Source organism: Neomonachus schauinslandi, chromosome 15 (assembly GCF_002201575.2).
Source record: "Neomonachus schauinslandi chromosome 15, ASM220157v2, whole genome shotgun sequence".
Classification (NCBI taxonomy): domain Eukaryota; kingdom Metazoa; phylum Chordata; class Mammalia; order Carnivora; family Phocidae; genus Neomonachus; species Neomonachus schauinslandi.
In genome coordinates, this window is record NC_058417.1 from 27,312,679 (window position 1) to 27,334,974 (window position 22,296).

General features: G+C 40.6%; 3 non-coding genes across 3 annotated transcripts; all 3 read left to right on the plus strand.

Moving 5' to 3' along the window:
• The first annotated feature begins 4,944 nt into the window (after positions 1 to 4,944).
• On the plus strand, positions 4,945 to 5,108 carry LOC123326805. Its single transcript, XR_006541346.1, has one exon. It is a non-coding gene; the product is annotated as a U1 spliceosomal RNA (small nuclear RNA).
• Positions 5,109 to 15,209: 10,101 nt separating this feature from the next.
• Positions 15,210 to 15,373, plus strand: LOC123326804. The gene has a single exon (XR_006541345.1). It is a non-coding gene; the product is annotated as a U1 spliceosomal RNA (small nuclear RNA).
• Positions 15,374 to 21,278: 5,905 nt separating this feature from the next.
• Positions 21,279 to 21,442, plus strand: LOC123326803. Its single transcript, XR_006541344.1, has one exon. It is a non-coding gene; the product is annotated as a U1 spliceosomal RNA (small nuclear RNA).
• Positions 21,443 to 22,296: the final 854 nt, after the last annotated feature.

Consider the following 22,296-nt stretch of genomic DNA (forward strand, 5'->3'; position numbering starts at 1 on the left):
TTTTTTTTTCCCCTTTGTTATTGAGGTATAATTGATTTTAACTGGTTATTATCTTTTATTACTAGAGAGGTTAAAATTTTTTTCATATAGTTTCATTGGGCAAATGTACCTTATTGTAACTATCTCATATCCTTTGCTCACTTTTAATTTGTAAAAATGGTAAAATACACAAAACATGAAATTTTTTTAAGTATACAGTTCAATAGTGTTAATTATCTTCACAATGTTGTGCAACTGATCTCCAGAACTCTTTTATCTTGCAAACCTGAAACTGTACCCATTAAACAGCAACTCCTGATTTCCCCTTCCCTCAGCCACTGGCAACCACCTTTCTACTTACTGTTTTTCTGTTTGACTACTCTTGATACCTTACAGAAGTGGAATCATGTCGTATTTGTCTTTTTGTGACTGGTTTATTTCACTTAACATAATGTCCTGAAGGTTTATCCATGTTGTGGCATGTGTCAGTTTCCTCTCTTTTTAAGTCTGAATAATAATCAATTGTATGTATGTACCGCATTTTGTTTATCCATTCATCTGTGGATAGACACTTGGGTTGCTTCCACCTCTTGGCTATTGTGAATAATGGTGCTATGAACATCTGTACATTCTTTCCCACTTTATAACTGAGGTACTTTAGGGGCACCTGGGTGGCTCAGTTGGTTAAGCATCTGCCTTTGGCTGAGGTCATGATCCCAGAGTCCTGGGATCAAGTCCCATGTCAGGCTCCCTGCTCTGCGGAAAGCCTGCTTCTCCCTCTCCCTCTGCTGCTCCCCCTGCTTGTGTTCTCTCTCTGTCAAATACGTGAAATCTTGAAAAAATAAAATATGTATTTGTAACAGGTCTGTGTTTTTTTAATTATCAGAAACAACAACTAATATTTAGTTGTGCTTAGTATAGGCCAAGTATTCTGCTCAGTTTTGACATCAAAACCCATACTTTTATTCCATATGCTGCCTATCCTCTCTGATATGCATATTGTATTATACAGGCTATCTGCCTAATCTGTATATTGCAAATGTCTTCCCACTCTGTCATTTGTATTTAAACTTTGAGGTTTTCTACTTTGTTGATGTTTGTTGTATGCAAATGTAGTCAAAGTTTGTATTTAGTTCTGACTTTGGTAACATGCTTAGAAAGTCTTTTCTTTGGAGTGCCTGGCTGGCTCAGTTGGAAGAGCATGTAACTCTCAATCCCAAGGTCATGAGTTTGAGCCCCATATTGGGTGTAGAGATTACTTACATAAATAAATAAGAAAAAAAAAAAAGACTTTTTGTCAAAATTATAAACATAATTACCTGGGTTTTTTTCTACATATGGTTTATGATTTAATTTGGATATTTTAACCTGTTTTTTTTTTAAGGTTAAGTAGGAGAAAGTAATATTTTCCTTCTTTCAGTGGTGAGCCAATTTTCTATGCACTCTTTATGAGTTAATCAGTCTTTGTCCCCACCTATATGATATGCTACTTCTATCATATACTTTTATGTACTTAGGTACATAAAACCTATTTAGTTATTGTGTATGTTATTTTAATATCCTACTAGATCCACTTCATAAAGATGTTATAATTTGCATTTTTGTTCATGGGATTAATCTGTGAGGTTACGTTGTCTGGTTTTGGCAATAGTAAGATGTACTAAAAAGCTTCTTCACTTTTTCTGTGTTAACTTATGTTATTATTTAACAAACACATGTATTTCCTTATATTTTTCCAATCAGAAATGTGGCTCTCCTCAGAGGATACTACGGTTTGCAGGGCTCCTGTGAGGATTATAGCACTAATGCCTTTCTTAACCTTCTCAGGCTACAAGAAAGTGAGGGAAAGTCACCTTTTTGCCTTAAGGCAGACTGTCTCAGATGGATGTTTTGATAAGTAGACCAATAACAATGAAGTTCTTGTGAAATATTGGAACTAGCTTTGTGAAGAGTATGGGTGGTTTAAGAGCTATGTGTTTCTGGCTTAAGAAAGCACTGCTAGGGGCACCTGGGTGGCTCAACTGGTTAAGTGTCTGCGTTCGGCTCAGATCATGATCCTAGGATCCTGGGATCGAGTCCCACATCACATCCGGCCCCTTGCTCAGTAGGGAGCCTGCTTCTCCCTCTACCCCTCCCCGCTGCTTGTGATCTCTCTCATGCTCTTTCTCTAATAAATAAATTTAAAAAGAAAGAAAGAAAGCACTACTAGTCACAAATCTGAGAATGGCAGTTTGAATTTAAGAGTTGTTTGGTGGTGGGGCGCCTGGGTGGCTCAGTTGTTAAGCATCTGCCTTCAGCTCAGGTCATGATCCCAGGGTCCTGGGATGGAGCCCCGCATCGGGCTCTCTGCTCTGCGGGAAGCCTGCTTCTCCCTCTCCCACTCCCCCTGCTTTTGTTCCCTCACTCGCTGTGTCTTTCTCTGTCAAATAAAGAAATACAAATAAATAAATATTAAAAAAAAAAAGGACACCTAGGGGTGCCTTGGTGGCTCAGTTGGTTAAGCGTCTGCCTTCTGCTTGGGTCATGATCCCAGGATCTTGGGATAGAGTCCTGCATAGGGCTCCCTGCTCAGCGGGGAGTCTGCTTCTCCCTCTCCCTCCACCCCTCCCCACCACTTGTGCTCTCTCTCTCTCTCAAAAAAAAAAAAAATCTTTAAAAAAATAAAAACCACTAGTACTCATGTGAAAATTAAAATATTCAGCTATTACACTCATTGAAAGGGAATACAAGCACCTTATGAAAAGTATTTTTTTTTTAATTATTAAAGAATGAGGGGGCACCTGGGTGGCTCAGTCTTTAAGCATCTGCCTTTGGCTCAGGTCATGATCCCAAGGTCCTGGAATTGAGCCCCGCATCGGGCTCCCATGCTCAGCGGGAAGCCTTCTTCCTCTCCCACTCCCCCTGCTTGTGTTCCCTCTCTTGCTGTGTCTCTGTCAAATAAAGAAATAAAATCTTAAAACAAAACAAAACAAAACTGGGGTGCCTGCGTGGCTCAGTCGTTAAGCTTCTGCCTTCAGGTCATGATCCCAGGGTCCTGGGATCAAGCCCCACATCGGGCTCCCTGCCCCGGGGGAAGCCTGCTTCTCCCTCTCCTACTCTCCCCGCTTGTGTTCCCTCTCTCACTGTCTCTCTCTCTCTGTCAAATAAATAAATAAAAATCTTAAAAAAAAAAGTTCCGTATTTAAAAAAAAAAAAGAGTTGTTTGGTGGTAACAGTAGTCTAGTTCATAGACAGCACCTTTTCCCCTTATGAGTGGTTCCTGCCAGATTTCAAGGTATCTTAACTTTAATTTCACAAATAAAATAGATATTTTGTGTATAGATTAGACCATATATACATATATATGTTTATGTGTGTGTATGGATATATATACATATATATTATATAGTAGTTCTTTGGGGAGAAAAATCTATAAAAATCAAACTGGTTGCTGTCAAAAGGTCAGATTTGAGGAGTAGTTGCAGCTCACATCACAAGAATCTCCTCCCCACTCTGCCCCAGTATTTTTTCTCTCCATCTCTCTTCATCTGTTCTTTAATAAGATTTTTAAAAACAGCATTATTTTAAAGATATAAAACTCTGGAAAAAAAAGATATGAACCTCTGGCTAATTGTTTTGGCAGAAAATGCCAGAGGAGTCCTGTAAAATAAAAAGATTTGAGAAATAAGGTGATTCTGGTGTGATCTTGGAGACACAACTGAAGAACAGTTGGAACTTGGAAACTCCAACTTTAATTTACAGTGAAGAAAGGATAGGGTTAAGACTAGTAATAATTATATGTGGGTATGGAATATTGGAATTAATAACCATTGCCTGATACTGGATTTGCTCTTTCTGAAGAGTCTAATATGAGTCAAGGAGGGCTGGGCAGTTTCTTGTAGGATGGAGTCTCCAGTAGTCTTGTTCTGGATTTCAGAGACACCCATGAAAAAGAAATGGATGACGGCTTGTAGTATAGAACACAGGGGAGTTGGCGCGGGGGGAGGGGCGGGGTTCAGGATACTTAGAAACACAATTTATTGATGCCTGGGAAGGGAGACATTCTGGTCAGCGTGGCAGTTTCCAGTTGTGTGGACCATCGTCACATTCCAGCTCTGCAAACCCCTGGGACTTCCCCAAACGTCTGTGTAGGAAGGGGGCGCTGCGTGAGCTTTTGCCTAGGTAGGTTGCTTCTGAATTAGAACTAGTGTTTATACAACAGCTTTTTCAAGTAAGGGTGATGATTTGCTGTATATATATATATATATATTTTAAAGATTTTATTTATTTATTTGACAGAGACACACACAGCGAGAGAGGGAACACAAGCAGGGGGAGCGGGAGAGGGAGAAACAGGCTTCCCGCTGAGCAGGGAGCCCGATGCGGGGCTCGATCCCAGGACTCTGGGATCATGACCTGAACCGAAGGCAGACGCTTAACGACTGAGCCACCCAGGTGCTCCGACTTGCTGTATATTTGAAAGAGAGCATATTTTGAACTTGTGCTTGAAGCCTTGAACTACCTATTTTTAGCAAAACACGGACTGGATTTTCCTATGTAGTTTTGCCATTTTTAGACTTGATCTTTCAATTACCTGGCTTGCTGAACTGCGCCAGACATCAGTGACATCATTAGCTCCCACACCTTGAAAGAAGGAACTAATTAATGTCGTTTATCTTTAAATCTGTAGAGTGTCTTTCCCTTTAAATTTCATTTGAACAGCACTAGTAGCTAGGGAATAGGATGCGCAAAAGGGGTGTGGAATATGTAGATAAGCGCAGTGACTGCTGGTCGTGCTTACACTGGGCATATATTTCCTAGATTTTGTTTACTATCCAGATATACAAAATATTGCTGCATAGTAACTATAACTTGGAGACTCTCTATTTCAGAAGAAACGGGGTTGATAGAATGCATGAGAAAAGTGATCCTATCTTTAGAATGACTTGAATCTGAGGGTGAGGTGCCAGACAACTGTTTCAGCTCATACTTACCTGGCAGGGGAGATACCATGATCACGAAGGTGGTTTTCCCAGGGCGAGGCTTATCCATTGCACTCCGGATGTGCTGACCCCTGCGATTTCCCCAAATGTGGGAAACTCGACTGCATAATTTGTGGTAGTGGGGGACTGCGTTCGCGCTTTCCCCTGATTTGTGTTTAAGAGAAGAAATAATTTTGTTTTGGGTTTTTTTTTTTCTTTACGGTTTTTTTTTTATTTTTTAGGTTTTGGTAATGATTTTGAGCTTGTGGGTCAGTAGACGCTCTACTTAAGATAGTAGTTATGGAGCAGTATTGGTAAAGGGTGGTTGGGTATATAAATGAGTTTGTTGGTTTGTTTACATTATATTCTGAATAGCGTGTGCTGATCTTAGAAAATTTCAAATTTGGAAAACTGGACTGTGATTTTTGGTAAAAGGGCATTTTCCACTCTCTATTGGTAACTTGTATTTTAAAAGATAGTGGTTCTCTTACTACTGTTTGGCTTTTAATTCATTAATATGGTTTTATTATTATTCTGTTATTTACGATAGTATAACGACGTGTGCAGCCATTATTGCTTGCGTGGCTGTTCGCTTGGTACCAGTTGTTTAGCCCAATGGAGTGTACTCTTCTGCCGACCACTAGAGGGCTCACTTCGCACCACCTTAGGCTATCTGCATCTGTTTATTATTTACCACTTATATTTAACTGAGTAGTTAAAATTTCAGAGGGGTTTCTTTTCAGGTATGTTTCATGAGCTGTATCGTTAGATTTTCCCGAAAATGAAGAACCGGACTACAGTACAATCTCTCCTACTGAAAGTATTTTATGTTTTCTCCTAGACCTTGATTCTTTTACCCCCAAATAATTTTATTAAAGTAACATCCACTCTTTCTCACCCTGCCCCATTCCTTTCCCCAGAGCACTACTTTTTTTTTTTTCTTTCTTTTTTTAAAGTAAACCCTAGGCCTAACATGGGGCTTGAACTCAACAACCCCAGATCAAGACTGGCATGCTCTACCTACTGAGCCAGCAAGGCGACCCCCAGAGTACTACTTGTAAAACTTGTTTAGCTGTTTCATAATAGTTGCCTCAATAAATAATGTTTGTGCTGGTGTTTATACTGAGCGTTTGGCTGATATTCCCTACCCCAGTACCTTCCTTCCTCTATCCTTTTATTTTTTTTAAAGATTTTATTTATTTGAGAGATCGAGAATGAGAGAGAGCACATGAGAGGGGGGAGGGTCAGAGGGAGAAGCAGACTCCCCGCTGAGCAGGGAGCCGGATATGGGACTCCGTTCCGCAACTCCAGGATCATGACCTGAGCCAAAGGCAGTCGCCTAACCGAGCCACCCAGGCGCCCTCTGTCCTTTTATTTATGGAACAATTTTCTGTTCTTCAGTCGGTTCCCTTGGTTATTTTATTTTATTTTATTTATTTATTTATTTTTATTTATTTATTTGACAGAGAGAGAGATAGCGAGAGCAGGAACACAAGCAGGGGGAATGGGAGAGGGAGAAGCAGGCTTCCCGCTGAGTAGGGAGCCGGATGTGGGACTCGATCCCAGGACCCTGGGATCATGACCTGAGCCGAAGGCAGACGCTTAACGACTGAGCCACCCAGGTGCCCCGGTTATTTTATTTTATTTAAAGATTTATTTATTTGAGAGAAAGCGCGAGCGCGTGCATATGCGCACCAGTGGGGGGGAGGGGCAGGGGGAGCAAAACTCAGGCAGACTCCCTGCTGAGCGCAGGGTTCCATCCCATGACCCTAAACCAAGGTTATGACCTGAGCCAAAACCAAGAGTCAGAGGCTTAACCGACTGAGCCACCCAGGCGCCCCACCTTGATAATTTTAAATCACATTTCTTTATTACTTGTTAGCTCCTCACTTGGAAGGATAAGGATATTAGCAAGGCTTTGGGGTTTTAAAAGAAACTGTTAGGATTTTGCCCCTTCCAGTCATAAAAAGAAGTAATTTGTTAATAATATTGTAGACTATGGGGCACCTGGGTGGCTCAGTCGGTTTAGCATCTGCCTTTGGCTCAGGTCATCATCTCAGGGTCCTGGGATCGAGCCCCATGTCGGGCTCCCTGCTGGGTGGGGAGCCTGTTTCTCCCTCTCGCCTTCTTCCTCCCTGCTGCTCATGCTCTCTCTCTCTGTCAAATAAATAAATAAAATATTTGAAAAAAATATATATTGTAGACTAGAGTGATAGAAGAAAATACAGGAAGAAATTTGAGTGGTAGGAAAATGTGAAGTATTTGCCACTTGTAAATAGTATTTTGAAATTTCATTTTCTTTTACTTATTCAAGTATAATTGACATAAAATATTTAGATTAGTTTCAGGTGTACAACATAGTGATTGGACATTTGTATACATTTACCATCTATCACCTTACAAAATTAATAGATTATTGACCAAATTCCCCATACTGTACATTACATCCCCATGACTTATTTATTTTATAGCTGGAAGTTTGTACTTCTTAATCCCCTTCTTCCATTACACCCCTTGCCCCCCTCCCCTCTGACAACCAACCATCAATTTGTTCTCTATATTGGTGAATCTAAATTTTGTTTTGTTATAGATTCTACATATAAGTGAAATCATGTGGGATTTGTCTTTCTTTGACTTAAAATTTTCATTTTCTAAGTGTTTTGTTGCTGGTACACAGACATACAATTGATTTTTGGGGTGCCTGGGTGGCCCAGTCAGTTAAGCGTCTGCCTTCGGCCTGGGTCATGATTCCAGGGTCCTGGGATCAAGCCCTGTATTGGACTTCTTGCTCGGCAGGGAGCCTGCTTCTCCCTCTCCCCCGCTTGTGCTCTCTGTCTCAAATAAATAAATAAAATCTTTAATAAAAAAGAAATACAATTGATTTTTTAAAATATAAACTATATTGTTAAGTTTACTTATTTATTTTTAAGATTTTATTTATTTGACACAGAGAGACACAGCGAGAGAGGGAACACAAGCAGGGGGAGTGGGAGAGGGAGAAGCTGGCTTCCCGCGGAGCAGGGAGCCCGATGTGGGGCTCGATCCCAGGACCCTGGGATCATGACCTGAGCCAAAGGCAGACGCTTAACAACTGAACCACCCAGGTGCCCCGAAATACAATTGATTTTTATGTATTAATCTTGTATCCTGTGACTTTGCTAAATTCCATTATGAGTTTTAGTATTGGGGGGGGTAAATGCTTTAGGATTTTCTACATAAACTGCTGTCATATGTGAATAAAAACATTTTTCCTTCTTTCTTTCCAAACCAAGAGTTTTTGTTTTCCTTGCAGTAAGCTCTAGCTAAGAACCTCCAGTATAGTGTTGAATAAAAGTGACTAAAGTAGTCATTCTTGTTTTGTTCTTTATCTGGAAGAAAGATACTTTTACCATGAAGTATATTAGCTGTAGATTTTCATAGATACCGTTTATCAAACTGATACCTTGATACATTTTTTAAAAATCATAAATGGATGCTGAATTTTGTTAACTTTTTCTGCAACTACTTCTTAATCTGTGGATATGATGAATTATATGGCTTGATTTTCTAATGTTAAGCCAACTTTGTATTCCCGGGATAAGCCCCACATGATATTTTACCCTTTTCCTTTATTGCTGGATTTGGTTTGCAATTTTAGAGGAACTAAAGTAATTTTGTATCTATGTCCATGATGGATAATAGTCTGTACTTTTCTTACATGGTCTTCATCTGGTTTAGGTATCAGAGTAATGCTGGTTCATAAAATAAGTTGGCTCTTTCCCTTGGGTGCACCACTGAAGATCCTTGGTGTCAATTGGGACGTGGAAAATGTTTCCTTCTCTTCTGTTTTCTCAGAGTTATGTTAAATTAGTTTTTTGAGCAAAAGAGTGACATGATTGGATTTAGGCTTTAGCAGGATACTTGGCTACTGTGTTAATAGACTGGAAGAAGGGAGATCACTTAGGTTACTGCACTCTTCTAGGCATAAGATGAGAATGGCTTGTACCAAAGTGGTAGCACTGGAGATGGTGAGAAGTGGTCAGATTCTTATTATTTTTTAAGAAAAACGATAAAGACTGTGGATTGAATGTGTGATATGAGAAGAAAGGAGAAAAATAGGACCCCTAAATCTGATCTGTACCTTCAGTTCTTTTTTCACCTATTAAATATAGAATCCAGGACGCTGTACCTCCTGTTCCTCCTCTCCATCCATTCTTATTCACAGATGGGGAGGCCAGGGTATCAACATCTCAGGTACTCAAAATCATGAAGGAAGGGATGGTCTCCTTTATATTATGAAAAACTTGTTTTTTTATTATGAAAAACTCTAATGTAAACTAAAATAGTCTCCCGTTTAGCCACACCAAGCTTCAGCAGTGATCAACTCAAGACCAATCTTGTTTCATCTATACCTCCACATCCTAAACCTCCAAACCTGTTTTTTTTTTTTTTTAAGATTTTATTTATTTGACAGAGAGCACAAGCAGAGGGAGAGAGAGGGAGAAGCAGGCTCCCTGCTGAGCAAGGAGTCCAATGTAGGACTCGATCCCAGGACCCTGGGATCATGACCCCGGCCGAAGGCAGCCGCTTAACCAACTGAGCCACCCAGGCGTCCCCCCAAACCTGTTTTGAAGTAAATCCCATATATAGTATTTCAGCCATGATGATTTCAGTATGTATCTCTAAAGATAACAGCTCTTTTTCTTGACATTTTTAACCGCTTTATTGAAGTATAATATACACATAACATTCAGTCATTATTTGGCTTAATGATTAATATTTTATACAATTGTCCAACCATTACCACAATCCAGTTTTAGCACATTTTTATGACCCCCCCCCCAAATTCTCCTGTGCCCAGTTGCCATGCCCCAACCCTAGCCATAGGCAACAATGGATCTTTCTCTTATTGATTTGCCTTGTCTAGAAATTTCATATAAAATGGAACCGTAGGATGCCTGGGTGGCTTAGTTGGTTAAGCAACTGCCTTCTGCCTTCGGCTCAGGTCATGATTCTGGAGTCCCAGGATCGAGTCCCGCATGGGGCTTCCTGCTCAGCGGGGAGTTTGCTTCTCCCTCTGACCCTACCCCCTCTCATGCTCGCTCTCTCTCTCATTCTCTCTCTCAAATAAATAAAATCTTTAAAAAAATAAATAAATAAAATGGAACCATAAAGAGTGTTGTGTCTGACTTCTTTCATGTCATGTTTTTGAGCTTCATTCATACTGATACATTTATTATTATTTTGTTCCTTTTTATTACTAAATAATATACTGTTATTCTGCATTTTTTCTGTTATTCTGTATTTTTGTCAAGCAAGTAAACCTGTACCACCTAATTGGTGGCATCGGAATGCTAACTTTATTGTTTCTCCCGATTTTATCTTTTTTTTTTTAAAGATTTTATTTATTTATTTGACAGAGAGACAGCGAGAGAGGGAACACAAGCAGGGGGAGTGGGAGAGGGAGAAGCAGGCTTCCCGCAGAGCAGGGAGCCCGATGTGGGGCTCGATCCCAGGACGCTGGGATCATGACCCGAGCCGAAGGCAAACGCTTAACGGCTGAGCCACCCAGGCACCCCCCGATTTTATCTCTTGTGAGAAAAGAGGATTAAGGTTTATTTCTGACTGGTTTGTTCTTCTCTAGGTCAGTTTGAATTCTGGACTCTTGAGGCTGTTAAAATAACCAGGATATATTACTCTCTTAAATAGCTATTTTTTTTAACATTTTATTTATTTATTTTGATGGAGAGAGAGAGAGCGAGAGAGCGAACACAAGCAGGGGGAGTGGGAGAGGGAGAAGCAGGCCTCCCGCTGAGCAGGGAGCTCGATCCCAGGACCCTGGGATCATGACCTGATCCTAAGGCAGCTGCCTAACGACTGAGCCACCCAGGCGCCCCTTAAATAGCTATTTTCATCTGCCAGGCAGCCATTTGGGACTTTTGAGCCCTGTTTAGGAGACCACCCTCTTCTGTTAATCCTTTCTACCTGAGACAGTTAACAGTTAAGTAGAATAATTTCAGCTGTCTTTTATTATAGGACACAACACCTGGATTGGATCTGGATATTTTTTTAAGATTTTATTTATTTATCTGACAGAGAGCACAAGCAGGGGCCGTGTCAGGGAGAGGGAGAAGCAGGCTCCCCGCTGAGCAGAAAGCCGGATGCCCCTGGTTTTTTGGGGGTTTTTTTAAAGATTTTATTTTTTTTACATAATCTTTATACCCAGCATGGGGCTCAACCTCACAACCCCGAGATCAAGTGTCACATGCTCCACCAACTGAGCCAGTCAGCCACCCCAGATCTGGGGTTTTTTTTTTAAGATTTTATTTATTTATTTATTAGAGCGTGGGCAAGAGAGAGTGAGCGAGAGTACAAGCAGGGGGAGCTGCAGGCAGAGGGAGAAGCAGGCTCCCTGCTGAGCAAGGAGCCCAATGCGGGACTCGATCCCAGGACCCTGGGATCGTGACCTAAGCCGAAGGCAGCTGCTTAACCGACTGAGCCACCCAGGCGACCCAGATCTGGGTATTTTTAAAAGCCTCTTAGTTATGTCTTTGAGAAGGTATTGCTGGCAACTGGATGTGTCTGCAGACAACTGTTAACCTTTTTATTCTGCTGATTGTGTTTCAGTTTCAGGGTATGGTATGTTCTGGTTCTTCCTAGTTCCCAGATCTAACTTGACCTCCAAGCTCATATTCACCTGTCTTATAGATGCAGTTTTCACTGCTTCTTCCTAGAACAAATCCTTGTGCACCTGTATTTCCAGTCCTTCCTGACCCTCACAGTTTGACCAGGTTAAAGTATCTCCAGGGGCCTGGTATATAAAAATACGATCTCTCAGTAGGCTTCTAAGTGTAAATAATTAAATGTAGTCACGTGAGTACTATTTTTGGCACTTTATTTAAAACTAAATGATGAGAGACCCAAAGTACAGATATTTCACAACACACTTTTAAATTTTCTTTCAAAGTAACACAACTACTTGATTTAAAAACTCAAATAGTGGGGTGCCTGAGTGGCTCAGTCAGTAGAGCATGCGATTCTTGATTGCAGGGTCATGAGTTCAAGCCCCCCATTGGGCGTAGAGCTTACTTTAAAAAAAAGTAAAGGAGGATTTAGCTCTCTTGCACCACCATCTCTTTTCTATTTTTCCTAATATAGTTTAAAACCTCTGCTAGTGCTCTCTCTGTCAAATAAAATCTTTAAAAAAAAATAAAAATAAAAACCAAGGAGGGGAAATCACCAATGAAATAATACAAGAGAATTTCCCAACATGAAAGTTTCCTGGTTGAAATGGCCCTTGTCAGGCACCCCATAAAATGAATGACTTTAAGACACACTATGACACATCATTAGGAAATTACAGAATAATAGAAACAAAGAGATGATTCTTCAGCTTTTCCAAGAGAGAATGAAAGGTTAGTCACATATGTCACATTAAAAAGATCAGGAATCAGAAAGCCTTCTCAATAACTTTTGGAGGGTAGAAATCAATAAAGTGATGTCTTTGTCATGATGAAGGAAAATTTAACTCCAATACAGAATTTGATTCCCATTTAAACTATTACCTATGCAGCCTACCCATGTAGTAGGCTGAAAGAGTGATGGGTTTAGGGGCGCCTGGCTGGCTCAATCAGTACAGCATACGACTCTTGATCTCAGGGTCATGAGTTCAAGCTTCACATTGGGTGTAAAGATTACTTAAATTAAACTTTAAAAAACAGTGATGGGTTTACATAGGCGAAAAATAGAAGTAGACAGATCTCCAGAAAGAATATCTGGTGTGACTTTCTCTGTAGAGAATAATAGGCTATTGGAAGGTGTGGGAAGAATTAGGCCATTCCTAATTGAGGGAAAAGAAACCAAGTGAAAAAAGGTAAAATTAAACAGAGAAAAAAAAAAAACTAAAAAGAGAAAAAACAAAATTAAAGGAAACTTAGTGACTTTCAATGACCACGCGCTGCTGTGCATGTTTGCATAAGAGAAATATAAATACTGAATATTGATTTAACCAAATGATTTAATCAACTGGTTTTATTTATTTATTTATTTATTTATTTATTTATTTATTTATTTGTCAGAGAGACAGAGCACAAGCAGGGGAAGTGGCAGGCAGAGGGAGAAGCAGGCTTCCCGCTGAGCAAGGAGCCCGATGTGGGACTCGATCCCAGGACCCTGGGATCATGACCTGGGCCGAAGGCAGCCGCTTAACTGACTGAGCCACCCAAGCGTCCCCCCCCTCCTTGGTTTTTAATTTAGAACCCCTACAGTGGTCTTCTAATTAAAAAAAAATTTTGTTTTCTATCCATATTTTTTGCTCAATGCATATATTCAGTTTTTTACTTCTACAGTCATATATTTAAGACCTCTTTTTAAATTTTCTATTTGTATAGCTTCTTACACTTATTTTTCAGATGCAAGGTCTTTTAGCTCTCTGAGGATTTTATTTGTTTTGTTTTAAAGATTTTATTTATTTTTTGACAGAGACACAGTGAGAGAGGGAACACAAGCATGGGGAGTGGGAGAGGGAGAAGCAGGCTTCCCACTGACCAGGGAGCCCGATGCGGGGCTCGATCCTAGGACCCTGGGACCATGACCTGAGCCGAAGGCAGATGTCTAACCATCTGAGCCGCCCAGGCGTCCCTATCTGAGTATTTTAATGATAGTTTTTATTTTTGTTTTTAGTTTTCTTCCCTTTGTATAACCTGTTTCCTCCAAATTGTCTTTTGGTTGGTTTAGCTACTAGCTTTCATGTTGGAGGCGTTTGTCGACGTCTGGTCATCCTTGGTGGTTCAGTGTTCCTTGATTATTTATAGATGTTCAGTATACCATCTCTGCCCATCACCCAGAATTTAGTGTAGTGAAAAACTGAAGCAACCTAAGTGTCCAGCAACAGGGGAACAATTTTATAAATAATGAGCCATTCATAAGATGGACGGTCATGCAGAAATTTAAAATTATATTAACAAGTTGATTGGAAGCTCCGAGGGCCAAGGTGAGGTGTTTGGTACCCTGCAGAATAATCTGCATAGTAGTCTTTCTGAAAGCCCATGGCTGACATTTTTGGGACTTTGTTTTATGGTGATCACATTCTTCAGAGGAAACTTCCAGTATCCTGGAAGGTAAAGGCTTGGTTGCTAGGGTCCTGGAAACCAAATGGAATATGAGAGGGAGGTCTCAGCATTCAGCCTTTGGAATGTATGTACATTCTCTTTTCAGTAAATGTTTTAAGTTTTCATCTGAGCTTTTCCAGAGAGCTCCAGAGATGCAGAAATTTAAAATCCTGCTTCCTACATATTTTTAATGAGAGAATAAAATTAGTTGGTAAAATAATATATGTAATAATTATACGTTGTGTTGTCTTGACTATTTTAAAAGAAACAAACAAGAAAAACCCTGCTCTAGAGGCCCACAGTCTAATGGATGAGGTAACTGAATTCCAGGCAGAGAGAAAGTAAGGCAGCAATATAGGCACAGGCTAGGTTGCTCTCAAGGAAAGCAGTCCATCCTTAGGGGCTAGGTGTTATTAACAGACCATGGACAGGGAGGGGTAGGAGACAAAGCCTGGGGCCTGAGCTGGGTGGAGGTCTGACTGCATAGTTCTTCCCCATTCTGCACAAACTGAGGAAGAGATTCAGAGGCTAGAAGCTTATTTAGAGTCGTGGGCAGTGTGTACACTGAATTGCAGTCAAGATCTTGGATTCCAAAACCCTTACTCTGCAATACACCCTGCTAACACGTAGCCAGCCAGGAGTTTCTCCTGGACACCCTTGTTTCTCCAGTTCCTGGAATAGGAGGAAATGGTGCTGGACTGGTGTGATGCATTAGTATCCCCGGAAAGCCTGAAGCCAAGCTGGCTTGCGGTTAAAAGCTCGTGTTTGTTTGCTGAAGAGTACTTTACATAGGGAGATCTGAAGACCTTCAGCTATGCCAAAAGTTGGGAGAGGGATGGATTTCTGTCAGGAAACAGGTTGGGGCAAATGGGAGGAGGAACAGGTCTGCGAAGCCAGCCTCAAGGGGGCGCAGCTGCGGGCTCTGCCGGGCCGAGCGCGTGTGACGTTATGCCGGGAGGTGGGGTATGTAGATTTAAGACTCAGGGCCTTTTGGAACTGTGTTTCCCTGGAAGGATGTGTATGATTATCTGCTGTTTCCAATACTAAGATACATAGTACGAAAATTTGGTGTTGAGTGTCGCTATTTGTAGATAAAGGCCATTTAGAGTTATTTCAGGAGTGACCCCAACCTTAGAATGGTGTGCACAGCAGCGGGCATTGCTGTGTTCACTTTTAAATCATACTTACCTGGCAGGGGAGATACCATGATCATGAAGGTGGTTTTCCTAGGGCGAGGCTCATCCATTGCACTCCGGATGTGCTGACCCCTGCGATTTCCCCAAATGTGGGAAACTCGACTGCATAATTTGTGGTAGTGGGGGACTGCGTTCGCGCTTTCCCCTGTACAAATGTGTTTCAAAAAACAGGCAGGTTGATTTTGTGTTACTTTCCAGGGTTTTTTTTTTGTTGGTTAACGATATTTTGGTTATGTGGGATTAAGAACTTTGTTACTTAAACTGTTTTCTGGTCTTAAGCGTTGTCATTATTAGAGTGTAAGTATACTCATTTTATGTTTTAGTGGTTGGTGTTTCTCCCTTATTTTGAAGTTCTAGGAAGGCTTTGCTCCATCTTTGGGATGACTGGTTTTTCTTCACTATGTCAAAGAGTGCATTACTTCAACATTCAACTTTCTCTTGTAAAGCTATCTGGTGTCCACGCAAACCACCATTGAATTCAGGATTGATTTAAACATTTAGGTACTGTAGGCAGGGTGCTTAAAGCACTTTTAAAATCAAAGAAAAAATTTTTCGGTGGAAGAAAATGTCATAGGGGTGCCTGGGTGGGTGGCTCAGTCGGTTAAGGGTCTGCCTTTGGCTCAGGTCTGCCTTTGGCTCAGGTCATGATCTCAGGGTCCTGGGATCAAGCCAGGAGTCCAGGGAGTCTGCTGCTTCCTCTCCCTGCTCGTGCTCTCTCTCTCAAATAAATAAAATCTTTAAAAAAGAAAAGAAAAAAGAGAATGTCATATAGGGGGTGCTTGGCTGGCTCAGCAGCAGAGTATGCAACTCTTGATCTTGGATTCATGAGTTCAGAGCCCCATGTTGGGAGTAGAGTTTACTTAAAAAAAAAAAAAAAAGGAAATGTCATATATAATAATATATTTATGTTATCAGTGCAGTCACGAATTTTATTTATTATTATTTTTTATTTTTATTTTTTTAATGGAGGAAGGGGCCCACGAAGGAAAAAGTGTGTAGGCCCTTCAAAATCATTAGGTGGTCCTGACTGAACCTGACTTTTTTATTAGTTCTCACCACTTTTTGTATAGTTCTGGCAGGCAGGTCTGTTTTCCCCACAGGTTGTGATCTTTTTTTTTATTTTTAATTTTTATTTTTTTAATTCTTTTTTTTTTATGATCACCATACATTACATCATTAGTTTTTGATGTAGTGTTCCATGATTCATTATTTGCGTATAACACCCACTGCTCCGTGCAGAACGTGCCCTCTTTAATACCCATCACCAGGCTAACCCATCCTCCCACCCCATCCGCTCTAGAACCCTCAGTTTGTTTTTCAGAGTCCATCGTCTCTCATGGTTCGTCTCCCCCTCCAATTTCCCCCCCTTCATTCTTCCCCTCCTGCTATCTTCTTCTTCTTCTTCTTTTTTTTTTTTAACATATAATGTATTATTATTGTAGGCAGAATCTATCTCTGCATTATTTCTCTTAGTGCTTAAGCTAGTGGCTGCCATCTTAGAAGTTTAGGTGGCTGTGAGAAGTGTGCACTACATACATAAAAATGACTTGAGAATAAGTTGTTTTTTTTAATCATTAGCAGCACTCAAAGAAATTAGAAAATACTTGGTGAATGCCGAAGAGACTAGAGTAGACAATATGGCCCTCAGAATAGCAAAAAGTCTGAGTACCTGTGAAATCAAATCTGTGGGGGACACAAATAGTTCTAGAGGTCTCAGGGCTGTGGCCAGCCTGGCATTCATGGATACCATGAAAACAGCCAAAATTTTACCTTCCTTCTGTGAAGTCAAAACTCCTGGAATGAAATTAGGAAGGTAGTTCAATAATGAAATGATATTATATGACTGAAGTGGGCTGGGACACACTGTGTGGATGAGGTTATCTAGCAAATGTCTAAATAGCATGACTGTGGTTTATATTGCAGAGACAGGGCCAATGTGTGTCAGGAGTGAATGGGTTCAGCTACCTGCAACCCAGGGTGCTTGTAGAGTGGTTGTAGAGAGTTACTCATGCTTTCCTGGTAGTGGATTAGATTCAGTTTTTTGGCACTATGGACAACTTCTTGTCAGTCACATCTGCCTTATGAACTTAAAAACTCAGCTTTTTAAAAATTGAATATACAAATAAATAAAAATTGAATATACATGCCGCCCTCATTATATTTCTACATATCAGTCCTTCCCTAATCCCCATGGGCTAAGAAATGGGTGGAAAATTCAGAGATGGGGGTGAGACTCACTGAGGGGCATGTCTGTTGGAACAGAACCTCTGAGTTGGTGGGGCAGCCATGATCTGAAAGAGACTGGTAGGTGTGCCAGTAATGCCCTTCCCCAGGTATTTGGGAACTCTCCCGATATTCACTGTACTGAGGGAGAGGTTGTGTTTCTCCATCTTGGCTTATTTGGGGCTTTTGATTTAGTTGGTTGTTATAATTGGTTGTTTTATTCTCTATGTATGTATAAATTAACACTGATAATTATCATTCCTAGACGGTATATTAAAGCACTAATAGCTAAAATATGGTGAAATTACAATTTGAACCTAAAACTATTCAATGCTAAACCTAGTGTTCAAAACTTTAAATACTATGCAAAATACCCCATGATGGTTCAACCAGGATTTGGTCTCCTTATTATGAAGAAAAAACAGTCTAACAATACTATTAAAATTCTGTAACCTGTATCTCACAACCAGTAAAATTTAGGTCCTCTAAGTGCATTTCCTTCCAGTAATTTTCTTTAAGATACAAAATTTTACAAAATTGTAGTCATGGTATACATACCATTTCATATCCTCTTTTTCTCTACCTTATATATAAATTTTTTCCATGTTATTATTCTTGTTATATATTATATATATTCTTATTATTTACTATTATGTTTGCTTAATACTTCATTTCCCTATTGTTTTGATAGCTAAGGTTTTTGGGTGATTTTGGTTTTTGCAATTGTAAGTAAATCTATGATGAACACCTTTGTACATAGGACATTGTCATTCTCTAGAATTACTTCCTTTAGGTAAATTAAAAGAAATTTCTAGGTCAAAAGCATGAACGTTTTTTGGTACTAGATGTATATAATTAGGGTTAACTTTTTTTTTTTTAATACAAGTAATATTGTAGTTGTGTTACATAATATTTAGAGGAAAAAACATTAGTCCACAGTTCAGAGTTCTTTGTTGACACTGACATAATTATGTTAGTTTGCATTTTGGTGTATTTCCCTTAAGTCCTTAAATACTGTTTAGAAATAGTTTTAATTATAGTATATATTCAATTTTGTATGCTGCTTTTATGGCATGCTACATTATACAATTTAGACTTTCCTCTTATTCTTAACAAACTTGAAGTTATTTTTATAATTAACTATGAGCCCTAAAATTAGAGATCTAGACTTTGAAAGATAAAAGAAATCAGGGAAAAGTTTTTAAAGAACTTAAAAATATGTATCATATGTCACCTCTACCCTCCCCTCCCACAATAACTTAAGGCACTTCTTAAGATGACTGTAAAATAACAGGGGAAAAATACTAAAAATTACCCCAAGAGGGATGCCTGGCAGGCTCAGTTGGTAGGGCATGCGACTCTTGATCTCGGGGTCGTGAGTTTGAGCTCCACGTTGGTGTACAGTTTACTTAAAAACATTTTTTAAATTAAATAAGTAAATAAAAATAACCCCAAGAAATCATCACTTACTTACAAAGATATATCGACAAGGCTGTTCATGTATATGAACAGTGGCAGTAAACTAGAAGCAATAGAATATTGATTATACAGTTATCTGTGACCCAATGTATATAGCAAAAGGAGTGAAAAACATAAAGCAGCATGTGAAGTATAATCCTATTAAAATATATATTCATATTGATATTACCATGTTTAATATCAGAGTGTTAACAGTCGTAATTGTATAGCAGGATGTGGTTTAATGTTTTAAAAATACTTTTCTGCCTTTTCCAAATTATCTGTAAGGGACATAAATGCCCTAAAAAATGTAAATAAAGCAAAGCTTTTTTTTTAAAAAAAAAGATTGTATTTATTTATTTATTTGAGAGAGAAGCGAGAGAGAGAACAAGCAGGGCAGAGGGGAAAAGGGAGAGGGAGAAGCAGATTCTCCGCTGAGCAGGGAGCCAGACACGGGACTCAATCCCAGGACCCTGGGATCACAACCAGAGCCCAGGGCAGACACTTACCGACTGAGCCACCAGGCATCCTAAAGCAAAGCTTTTTTAAAAATCACATGTTCTGGGGTGCCTGGCTGGCTCAGTTGGTAGAGCATGAGACTGTGATTTGGGGGTTGTGAGTTCAAGCCGCACGTTGTGCTCAGAGATGACTTCAAAAATCATACGTTCTAAGAGGGAAATACCGTTGAAGGGTAGCAGAATATGCCACCCCCAAATATGCCACTTTGGCACAAGGATTCCTTTGAGCTAAAAGCACTTGAAAAACAGCAGATATAAGGGTAGGTCCTGATCTACCCTTTTCTTCCTGAAATCAGGAGATAAAATTGCCATGTAAAAAATGTTCTCCCTATACCAGGGGAAAAGAAATGTTCCCAGAGAAAGGGAGTCAAAACTGAGAGAATTTTGTACACACCTTTTTTTTTTATAAAGATTTTTATTTATTTATTTAACAGAGATAGAGAGAGAGCACAAGTAGGCAGAGCAGCAGACAGAGGGAGAGGGAGAAGCAGGCTCCCCGCCGAGCAGCGAGCCCGATGCGGGGCTCGATCCCAGGACCCTGGGATCATGACCTGAGCCAAAGGCAGACGCTTAACGACTGAGCCACTCAGTCGCCCCTGTACACACCTTGTTAAAAAGAATTCATGTCTATGTAAAGTCCCCATATATGTTACTTTTCCACAACTGCCTCAAAATAAAAAAAAGAAAAGAAAAAAACAAAACAATTGTCTCTCTTTGTTCAACCTAATATGAAAGCATTTAGTTTTGCCATTTCTTTGGGTCTTCACTTCCTTTTAAGAGCTTCTGTGTTAGGTAAATTTATGTTAAATTTTTTATGCTTTTATCCTGTTAAACTGTGGACGCCAATTTAATTCTCATGCCCAGCCAGAGATGCTATCAGGGCAGAGGTAAAATTTTGCCTCTACACGATCAAAGCCTTTGATACACAGTTCCTGCAAACATCGTTGTTTTGCCTAGAGCACCTAGCCAGCAAGGGCAGAAAGGGGGGGGGGAAACAAACAAAAACAGACAAACAAAACAACCCTGAAGTGTTCTCTGTTTTTGTTGTCTAAAAAGAAGGGAGGGGCACTCGGTTTGTTACCAAATCCAGGCCGGATGCCCCTTCCCCTTGTGCCAAAAACTGCAGACTCGAATCTCGGCGAAGCCAGCTTTGATTTCCCAATTACACAAGGCGCCTGTCCTGGAGCGTGGCTGGGTGGGGGTGGAGGGGCTCGAGGCTGCATTTCACCTGCAGCCTTATTCCGTCCTCACAGAAACCTTGTGAGGTAGGCAGGCAGTATTTTTTCTTTACAATTTAGGGAAATGGAGGCTGAGAGAGACTGAGGGTATGCCTAGTCCCAGAGAGGAACAGTGATTCAGACCAGCGTAACGGACTGTGCTGTCACACTGGCCTCCGCCAGCTGCAGGCCACTGCCTTCCAAATTGCCCTGTCCTGCAGCGCAGAATTCAGACTCGTAACAAATGCACGCCGGAACTTTTGCGTACCGCCGGAGAAGGCAAAGAATTTTAAACCTCCCTGCCCCCAGCTACACCTGTCGTGACTGTCTTTTAAATCGTTGCGAAGCATAGCTAGAACGAATTTATCCGTTTCTCCAACAAGCAAAGTGACGTCAAGAGTGACGACAAGTGACAAGAGGCGGGCATATGGAGATGAAGGGCACGGTGACTCCGTGTTCGAGTTCATTCTTCACGAGGCAGAGTTTCCACTACATATCCACTGGTGTGCTCGGGTCAGTGTCATGTGAATAACCTTGCAGTTTGGAACCGAAGGCTTAAAGAACTCGTAATATAATTGACCATGACTGTATAGTGTGTTGAGGACGAGGGTAGAGTGCCAGACAGGCTTTGCAACTCATACTTACCTGGCAGGGGAGATACCATGATCACGAAGGTGGTTTTCCCAGGGCGAGGCTCATCCATTGCACTCCGGATGTGCTGACCCCTGCGATTTCCCCAAATGTGGGAAACTCGACTGCATAATTTGTGGTAGTGGGGGACTGCGTTCGCGCTTTCCCCTGATAAATGTTTTTTAAAGATAGAATTGGAGTTCTTGTTCCTATAGGTTTCATTATTGTTACCCACTTTTAACTAGAGAAATTCTACTGTTCTAGGGGTATTGGGTTTTGTTTTTTTTTTTAAAGACTTTATTTGATGGAGATAGCAGCAGGGGGCGTGAGAAGGGGAAGAAGCGCCGAGCCCATTGCCCATTGTAGACGTTTAATGACTGAGCCACCTAGGTGAACCTGGGATGTTGTACTTACACGAAGGAGCAAGGGTTGAATTCTCCGGGGACACTGCAACAAGGTCAAGTCATGGAGGGAGCCAGGATCGTTATAAAACTTTTACTTAAGAGCGCCTGGGTGACTTAGACAGCTGCGATGATGATCTACGGGTCTGAGATCTAGCGTCCCACCCACCCTGCCCCCCTGCTCAGTGGGGAGTGGGCTTGTCCTTCCTTTCTCTCCCCCTGCTTGTGCTCTTTCAAATAAATAAAATCTTTAAAAATATATAAAAATAAAACAAGAAACTGACCATGCTCCTCCCCTGTTGATGGTAAACTTTGGGTAACATTTTAAGGCCCACTACTCCCTAGAGACTAGTTTCTTAGAATAAGTTCTGATGGTTACTGGAAAAAAAAAGAAGGAAGTAGGACTAGAAATACTAAGGGAGTGAATGTTAGTGTGTAAATAATGAGCACATGAGTCCTCAAGGGATGTGTGTATTCTGGAGCCATAGGAAAAAATAATTCTATGACACTGAAGTGGGTCTCAGGGTTTTCTGTGTTTTATTTGAACTTTTTAAAAAGATTTTATTTCTTTGAGAGAGTGCACAAGCCAGGGGGAGGGGCAAAGGGAGAGGGAGAAGCAGACTC